Here is a 10,109-nt window from a genome sequence, read left to right as displayed (position 1 = left end):
GGGATACTGCCGAATAAGTATGACATCTTCATCTTGTTATTGTGGGGAGAGGGCTTGAGAATTTTAGTTTCTTTAAGTGTGGCAGGGAAAATTTCTGATGAACATAGTATCCTCATCTTCACTGGAGAGGGGGAGGGGTCGAGAATTTCGATATCGTTTTCACTCATCAGTGGCACTGACGAGAATATTTTTAGTATTGTCATCTCTTGCTTGTTTTATTGTTATACATACATTATGTTCCTTAATGCACATTATAATATTCATTTTTATTTGACGTTTTAAGCTTCACACTTTAACTAAAACTAGTGAATAGAATGACAATGTGGATAAAATTGAGATGTGTGGGTTGGCTTCCAAACTCAGTGGGGGTTCATTAGACATGGGCTGCATACCAATCTCATTAGGGGGTGCAATGGACACTGGTTTAAAGTTGTAAAATTCGAGACAATTTCAAGTGTCCTAATACGAAATTCAAAAAAAATTTTGAATGCTGAAAAGCTGTGTCTTGTCTACTATACCTTCAGTTTTTTGCGTGTCGGGAAACAAACTTCATAGAAAGACGAAAATGTTATCGTCTAGGTATATTAAAAAAAATGGCGCATAGCGATCCTGAAACACGTATTTTCAACCATTATTACGATTTGAATGATACTTCACAGTATCATTGAAAAAAGTTGAAAAAAGTTAAATTTTGGACGAGGGGGATCTAAAAGTCAAGAAATCTTGATGAAAATCATCAAAAAACTTCATTTGTATTGCAAATTGTGGAAATTACGAAACACTGAGAAGTGTTATTCAGCAAATCTACATAATTTGATTGTGTCTATGAACAAAAAAAACGCAGTTGCAGAATTTACGGAATTTCTATGGAAAAACCACGATTTTAATATTGACTCTTTATTATTATATTTTACCAAATTGACAGAGAATTATGTTACAAATTTTAATTACTGATATTTTGTCCAAGGTCTTCCTACCAAATTTTGCTACTGTCGTATCTGCATGATTTATTTCTCGGGTATTTGGCATCGGTAATTTTTTTTTAAGTTATTTTTGCTAGCCGGCAATTGGAGAAGTTTCCAATTTGAGAAAATTCCAAACTTACACCTGTAAACATTAAGACGAAAAAGCTGCCAGGTTTTGAGGATTGTGCACTAGGACCATGAGACCTCCGTGCTAAATAGTGGCTTACAAATAATTTGACTAAATCTAAAACGCTGTCAACGGATTTTTTCTGGCAAAACTTTCGACGTTTCGCCAATTATAAAAAGGAGCTAATGGAAACACTGACTATTACCCTAACAACTACATACAACTAACTACTAACTAACAACTGTACCCCCCCCCTCCGTGTTCGTTTACTTGTCCAATGGGATTTTTACTTATCGGGGTTTAACCCCTAAAAGATAGCAACAAATACTTGTCTGGCAACGTGTCACTTAAAACGGCAAGATTAATTGTGAGAATAACATCATTGGTCACGTGTAATTACTGCTTTAATGCTATGTGAAGTTCTGACAAGGAAGAGGCTGGGACCTTGGGTCTGTTTCTAATTTTACAGGCAAACACACCTTCAGCAATTATTTCAGAGCTGGGTAGCCTAATAAAATTTGTGTGGCAAGAAGTTTAATTGTAAGATTTCAAATTGTGGTTGTCATTTGCCTTTTTAAGTCATTCCATTCAAGATGCTTTGGATATTTTTTATTGTGATAAATTGTCTTAATGCTCTGAAAGGGGAAAACTATTTCAATTGCATAGGATAGGAAAATTTTGGTAGGCTAATCAATTCAAAGTCCTAAATTAGCCAGGGAAGTGGTTTTTTTTTTCACTAAAAAATCACCACCTTCTTTGAACTCCAATTATATAGTCCTGTTTTTGGCCCCCTTGAGCTAGTATCCTGTTCCTGATAGTCATTTACACTAAATTTCACTTTTTCTGTTACCTATATATGTTTGCACTAGTTTTACCATTGGGTAAAACTAGTGCAAACAGTATTACTGGCTTTCATATAAAGTGAATATACCAATTGATGCTTTTTTAATGCTGTTTACAAATATAATAATCGCTTCTACTGCAAATTCAGATTTAAGCACTTTTTGACCTCTTAAAAATGACCTATATATGGGGTAATTACAAATCTGTAATAGTTTAGAAACAAATTTGGGCTATATATTTGCACATCAGGGGGTGGGGGTAAAGTATAGCATATATTAAATCCGTAAACTAACCATTGCTGGATTTTTTTTATGTTTGTGCTGTTGCACTGGTGATTTCTCTTCTCATTAAAATTTGATGTGCACAAACACATAAAAAAAAAAACAGCAATGGTTAGTTTATATATATATTATAGGCTTTGCTTTACCCCCACCCCCTGGTGTGCAAATATATAGCCCAAATTTGTTTCTAAACTATTACAGATTTGTAATGACCCCATATATAGGTCATTTTTATGAGGTCAATAGGTCAAAAAGTGCTTAAATCTGAATTTGCAGTAGAAGCAATTATTATATTTGTAAAGAGCATAAAATGGCATCAAGTGGTATATTCACTTTATATGAAAGCCAGTAATACTGTTTGCACCAGTTTTACCCTCATTTCTTGTTAATATTACTAAGAGGTCATAGTTAAGCACTAGAGAAGTCATTGTTAAATAACATGTGCTTATGTATATATAATGCTTGATGTGGTACAAGCCAAGAGAAGGACCTGTAGACCTATAGAAGAAAACCTGTTAAAAAAAGATGATTCTTTGTTATTTACATAATAATTATAGCTAACACATTCTACATGCAGCCCTGCTCTACTTTAGCCCCAACCCTCCTAATATGGAAATCTATAGCTGAAATTACATATTTTCTATTGATTCTGCCAATCTATCCCTCAACCCTAGTACCTGTTAATTGAGGCAACTGTGGCAAAACAAGTAAAAGTTGGCAGAAAACATTGGAAATATATAATTTGGGCTATATATTTGCAAATTAGGCATGTTAGGGGTGAATTTTTCGTTATTCATATTTTGATTTACAAATCAAGTGAATATACCACTTGATGCCTTTTTGTATGTTCTTTACAAATATAATAATTGCTTATTTTGCTAGTTCAAGTTTAAGCACTTTTTGACCTTACTTAACCTAACAAATTTTGGCAGTGAAAAACATCCATTATTTTGTCAAAAATCACCAAAAACACATACCTTAATTGAAAATTTGGCATCAAAGAAGAAGAAATGCAGCATAATATTGTAAAATTTATTAATCCAACTTAATTGTGGAAAATCAGTGCTCATAGATTATACAACATGTAAAAAATGGATTAATTATGAAACAGTAAGTTTGAGACCAACGTTTTAAGCTTTTTTATACCCAAAAACTATTTGAGTATATTTTGGTCATTTTCAAGAGCTCAAAAACTTGCACTTGAAGCACTTATTATGCTTGTAAAAAACATAAAAAATGCATCAAGGAGTATGTTGACTTTATTTGTAAATCAAAAATATGAACAACAAAAAATTTACCAATTTTTAGTATAGCTGCACAATTTTCCCCTGGATATGTAGGCTTAGTGGAAGGTCACTTATACCTGATCATCTCCCTACTGTTTTTACTTGGTTGAAAAAAACCCATAGAAAGTTCCTATTGAAAAGGAAAGAGACCAAAAGTGAGATTGAATTTGTCATAGCTTGGAGGTTTGCCCCTTCAGTCTGTTTAAAGAAAACAGAGAAAAAAGTCAACTTTTAAGTTAACTTTTGCGAGTCGAATCAAATGCAACTCTGATTGTTCGAGGAGATAATCCGACTAACCTCTGATGTCATGGGCATCTCAAAAACGCTTGTTTTAGTCAGATTAGTAATCGGACAAGTAAACAAACACAGGGGGAAGATTATTTTTTATCTACCAGAAATAATTTTCGATTTTTTTTAATATGATCAGACTTGAGTTAGCACAAGGAGGTAAAAGAAATCCATTTTGATGCCCTTAATGCTCAAAAAATAAAGGAATTATATGACTTAAGTTGTGTCTTTTTTTATTCAGTATTAACCTATTATTTGCACTAGTATTTTGCTTAATCATTCTACAACAGAATCAGTCCTAGGGATTAGACCTTTAAGGGACTCAAAATTTATTACTTAGAATTTAATGCACCCAATCTAGCGATTTTCTAAAAATTTAATTCTAATTCACATTTAAACCCACTAATAGTAAGGTATTACAAACGACCTGATTTTTAACTGGTTAATGACATTCCCCCAAAAATATCCCAGCCTGGAAACACGTTTTTCTTGTATTTCTACCAATCTCTTAAAAATTGATGTTCTAAAATTTTACCAAAAATTCACATTTAAACCCATTATCAGTGGGTACTGCAAAGGACCTGATTATAAACTTGTTAAGGATATTCCCAAAAAATTTTGTAGCCTAAAAATGCATTTTCTGTGTATTTTTACCAGTCTCCTAAAAAATTTTCTGCTCCCTCTGTTTAAGAATGAACATGTGGCACCTTTACTCATTAAAACATAGGAAAATTTTGATTTTTCTTAGGATTTCATTGATACAATATATCAATATTTTTTACAGGGAATTTTTCCAAACACCAACCATAAATTTCATGTCCTATATGCCAAATTTTATTTTAGTCCACACTCTTCCACTAGGTTTGGAGCATCTAGCTTAGTGTCTTTAACAGTCTTCAAATACCATTATTGAAAGGGGGCAAACCTTTTCATAGAAACAAATAATTTTTATTAATTTCAGTTTTTATGTTTTTTCTTACTTTCAGGTTAAACAACTTGTGTTTCTTTTTAGTTTCTGATCACTTTTCTTACAATACTGGAAAATTCAGCTCCTTTCCATGGAAAAATCCCTCCCCCATAGAAAATGCCTCACAATAAAGTTCTTCCCACTTGAAATAACTCCAGTAAAATTCTAGTTAATTCACTTCTTGCTATCTCAGATAGGGTTTAGGTTAGGAAAATGAAACTTTCAGGGATTGGTCTACAGGCTAAAGTATGTCCCGGGAAGGTATTTTCAAGTACCTACCTCCACTCCTTCTCCCTCTAGAGGGCCCTGAAATTTGCCTACATGACAGGTCTGTACCTATTGAAATTTTGACAAAACAACATTTTACCTTAATTTTCAGTTACTAGTTGCTTTTTCTCTGCCTTTAGTTCTGAAAATGCAAATCCTGTTATTTGAGTAGAATTTTGAGCCATATCAATGTTTTTTTTCAAAATTTTGGAAATGTATTTGCAAATATTTAAAACCGTATAAAATGGAATTGAGCAAAGTTATGCAGCTGAAAACAATTTTGTTTCAGCAAGGTTTCACTTTTATTACATATATATTTTTAAAGGTCATCAAAGGTCAGGGCCCTCTGTAGACCCATCCCTGAAAGTTTCATTTTCCTAACCTAAACCCTTTCCGAGATAGCAAGAAGTCAATTAACTAGAATTTTACCATAACTCCTTCTTGAAAAGATTTCCTCGGAAATTTTTGTCCTCACTGAAAACCCTCCCAGAAATTCTCTTGTAGATGATTCCGCCTGAAAAAAATCTTCTTATTATAATTTATTATAAAAAGACCTAAATTTCTTAACATTCTACTCAAATAGTGTTGGAAAAGACAAAATAAGACTGACAAAAAGATTTTCGAATACAAATCTGGGAAAATCCCACCAGCATATTGTTTTCCCTGAAAAGGTTATTCCCTCATGCTTTTGTTTTCACAAAAAAATTCTCATTGTGGAAAATCCCCTCAAGCAGAAAATTTTCTCTCCTTCCTTCAAAAAAATGCTTGAACTCTTTCAAATATCAAACACAGTGCTTAAACAATGGAGAAATTTCATAAATTATAGCCATTTCTCAGTGCATTTGGGGGGTTTATGTTATTTCTATTCTAAATTTTTATTGTACAATTTTAGAGAAAAAGCACTTGGTTAGTGGGATAGCTGTCTTCCAGTCTTTTTGTCACTTAAAATCCACAGTAATCCTTTTTACTTCTGATCTTTCCTCTGGATTTCCTTTTATATTTGGTTAAAAAGTATTTTTATATGTAGGTTGATAAACTTTCAGCCTTTCAAAGAAGTAAAATGTGAAGTAAATAACCTTTTCAGTGCCTTGTGAGCAATGTAAAGTAATTGAATCTTTTCCATTTTATACTCAGACTTTTGCTGAAAATTAGACTTTGGATAAAATTGAATCACTTCTAGCTATTCTGCTAGGACTAACCAAATTCTAACTAGATAGGTGTTTAAAGACTAATAAGAATTATCAAGATGCTATTATCTTTAAAAAAACACACACACTACATAAAATGTCTCATACAGAATTTAATTTGTAAAACAGCTTATTAACAAACAGAAGAACCTTATTGCTAGATATATGCTTATTTTACAGTAAAAATTTCAAAAGTCAAACATTGAACAAACAAATTTAGCTTCATTTTCATCAATCTGAGTTTAACCTTTTAAGTAGCTATGAATATATTCAAAGTTTTAAAGTTCTTGAAGTTATTTATTAGTTTCAATTGGCATTATATTGGCTCTGTAGAAAGGGCAAACAAATTTTGCATGTTTCCTTTACCATGAACTAAATTTTGGCCAATGCCAAAGGAAATTTTACCCTGCATATCATTTAGGGTCTAGTGTTTGTCATCTGCTTCTTCTTCCTTTCCTACTCTTGTAAGAAAAATGATTCTTAGGTCAGCTCTTTCTGGTGCCTTGGGGGACCTTTCACAAATATCCCTAAACACAATCATGACAGATGAAGTCTTTGTCAATAGAGAAGCATGTACAAAGATTTAACAATATGTAAGGATTGTAACCTATGATAAAATAAATGAGACTTATTCTTTGTTAATTTACTCCTTGTCTGTATTTTTCTTCTGTAGACACAATTCTGATTAATATAGTGTCATCAACCGTGGTGCTAATTATGTTGTCATTAATTATTTAATGTAATTAATTATTTATTAATAATTATTAATTATTTAATTATATTAATTAATTAATTATTAATAACATTAATTATTTAATGTTATTAATTATTTAATGTAATTCATTAATTATTATATGTAATTATTTGTGACCTGTTTTGGCCTGCCAATAATCGTGGTAGCATTTTCAATCCAATGCTGAACTACTTTGACTTGCATCAAGGTTTAAATTACTCTTCCAATTTGTTTTTTTTTAATTGCGAAGTCATTAAATAAGGTTTTTCGAACAATTTATGAAAGCAATGATAATAAATTTACAAACGTCATATTAGATAGAATTGGACAGAGGCGGGCAAAAACCCAGCATTGGTTGCACCCAAATTATATAAATATCTCCCTGGATGCAGACAAAAACGCTCTAAAATAATATTTACACATCTTAGCAAGCTCCTGTTTATTGAAAGAAATGTTTAACAAATATAAAATATTCAGCTAAAAATATTTCCTCCTATATTATGGTCCTCTAATTCATGCATACTTGTTTACTATACAAATGGCGTCAATAAAGTAGTTATTAATAGAAGTTTTTATTAAAGTTTAACTTGACAAATGTGTATAAACTGTGTACACCAGGAATTAAAACTACAATCTTCTAATTAGAATAACATCAGGCTATCCACTGCACCATACAAGCTTTCAAAGAAATGATTTAAAATAGTTTATGTTGTGCTTAAATCTGGGCTGCAGTGATAGCTAGCAACCTAGTAAGAGACGATTATGTCCCATAATAAAGCTACAATAACCCATAACTCTTAAAAAAAGAGTCAGATCCAACCAGGAAGTACACTATTAGTACCAACTTGTCTGGAACCCTTATATAAGAAACTTACTGTTTCTTGTCTTGGACAACAAGGGAAATGTATTCACATACAAAGCAAGAAAATTGGATCGAACCACGGATATTTTGCCTTGATGGCATCTTTTTTCTTTACGTCAGATAGTGGGCACTGGAACATCCTAGAGAGCTGTTTAATGGCTCATTTTAAAAAGAAATTGATGGGATTAAAAACCACTCATGTCATTGTCCTTTTATACATGCTTGCATTACATTTGTAAACTAAAACAAGAAAAAGAACATAAATTTCCTGATGCTGAGAACAAATGGAGTTATCAAAACTCTACCTGAGTTTTTTAAAAAGAGGTAGATTGGTCAAATTCTAGTCTAGCTACTTTTTGTTATCTTGGAAAGGGTTAGTTTAGGAAAATGAAACTTTTACATTCTTTCCAAACACTATTGTTGTTTTACTTAGAAATTCAAGTTTAAGCTGTTTCAATCCCTTAGTGACTACCCTAGCCTATATTTTGGTAAAGGTCTAAGGTTTAGTTTGTATTTTTGACAAATCACATCCTACCCTGTTCTAATGGTTTTATATTGCCTAACCCTAGGCTTTAAAAGTTCTTTACATTACAAAATGTAGCTAGTATCAAATCAATCAAATTTCCTTGTAGGCTATTTCTCCATTTTTCATTCATGGTTTTCAATAAGTTTTTATTAATAACCTAGCTCTGACATGTGTTATAAAGTAAAAAAGTTTTCTCATGCAGCCTTGCATACCTTAACACCAATCACACCAATTTTTGTTTTCATTATAAACTATTATTTTTATGGTGAATAGAAAAAATAGTTACCAACCATGAATCATCATCAGATGGCAATTTTTTCTCAACAGGCAGTTTTTTTAAAACACATTTTTTAACACCTGCCCCATAGCAAATCATGCTCTTGCACATTCTGTAGGGAATAACAGAGGGGCTGGTGATGGATTTCCAAAAATACAAACTAAACCATGAAAATGATTATAAAATTAGAAGTCTAAAAATATTTTTCTGGTAAAATTCTAGTTAATTGACTTATTGCTATCTCAGAAACGGTCTAGATAAGGAAAATTAAACTTTCAGGGATGAATCTACAGACTAGAGTATGTCCCAGGAAGGTATTTTGAAGCAACTACATCCGCTCCTTCTCCCTCTAGAGGCCCCTGACCTTTGATGACCTTTAAAAACATGTGTGTTATAAAAGTGAAACCTTGCAAAATAGATCTTCTGCTTAATTGAAGTACAACTAAATTGTTTTCAGCTTCATAACTTTGCTCAATTCCATTTTATAGGGTTTTAAAGATATGCAAATACATTTCCTAAATTTTGAAAAAAAACATTGATATGGCTCAAAATTCTACTCAATTAACAGGAATTGCATTTTCAGAACTAAAGGCAGAGAAAAAGCAACTAGTAACTGAAAATTAAGGTAAATGTTTTTTGTCAAAATTTCAATAGATATAGACGTGTCATGTAGGCAAATTTCATATAATATGAACAATAACTATTTCCCAATTGCTGGTAAGTCCTGCTTTGTGGACATGGTCAGTTATAAATCTCTGAATCATTTGTTTTGCCTGGACAGGGTGGGTACTCTAAGCCAACCTACCTTAGTGTTCTCCTTTCAGTTTTGGGTAATAAACCTTCACTCAACACTTTTAATTACTTTCACCAAATGGATTTTTATCCAATGGCTTTTCCCGCTTTCCCTGGTCTGGTTGCAAGCTGTGTTTAATATCTTCAACATGTCTTGTGAGTTTGAGCTTAATGCCCTTAGGCATTCCTTAGATATTGCCGAAATGTCATACGAGGCATATACCATGACTTGGTTTTGTTTGCCACCCATCTCAAAGTTTTCCCAAAGTTTCACCTTATTATTCATAGCTTTTTGGAGTTGTTAAAGATGCCCTCTTTCCCTGTATAAAACCTTATATGTAAACAGTGGGCATCTTGCATAGGTTACAACCCTTGTCCCGTGGGCAGTAGTAAACTAAGTCAACTTTAGGTGCATAGTGATTTGATCATTGGACTGTCTTGAAGAAAATAGCTGCCCCAAAATTTTGATCAGATATATTTTTGTAAAAGGGCATGAAAGGGGGGCTGATTGCCTTCCAATCACCTTTGTCTCTTAGAAAAGGCTCTAAAACTTTCCAATGGCACAAATTAACCAGTTCTTTCATATGGAGTGACCCTAAAAGAAAGAAGATAAATAAGGATATGTTGAAGCCTAATGACTCTTTTGTGTAGGGTACATAATATGCTTGCCTCTTGTAAAACCAATCTATTTTTCTTAAGAATTTTTAT

Source organism: Artemia franciscana, chromosome 12 (assembly GCF_032884065.1).
Source record: "Artemia franciscana chromosome 12, ASM3288406v1, whole genome shotgun sequence".
NCBI classification, from domain to species: domain Eukaryota; kingdom Metazoa; phylum Arthropoda; class Branchiopoda; order Anostraca; family Artemiidae; genus Artemia; species Artemia franciscana.
Note: the sequence above shows the minus strand (reverse complement) of the source record.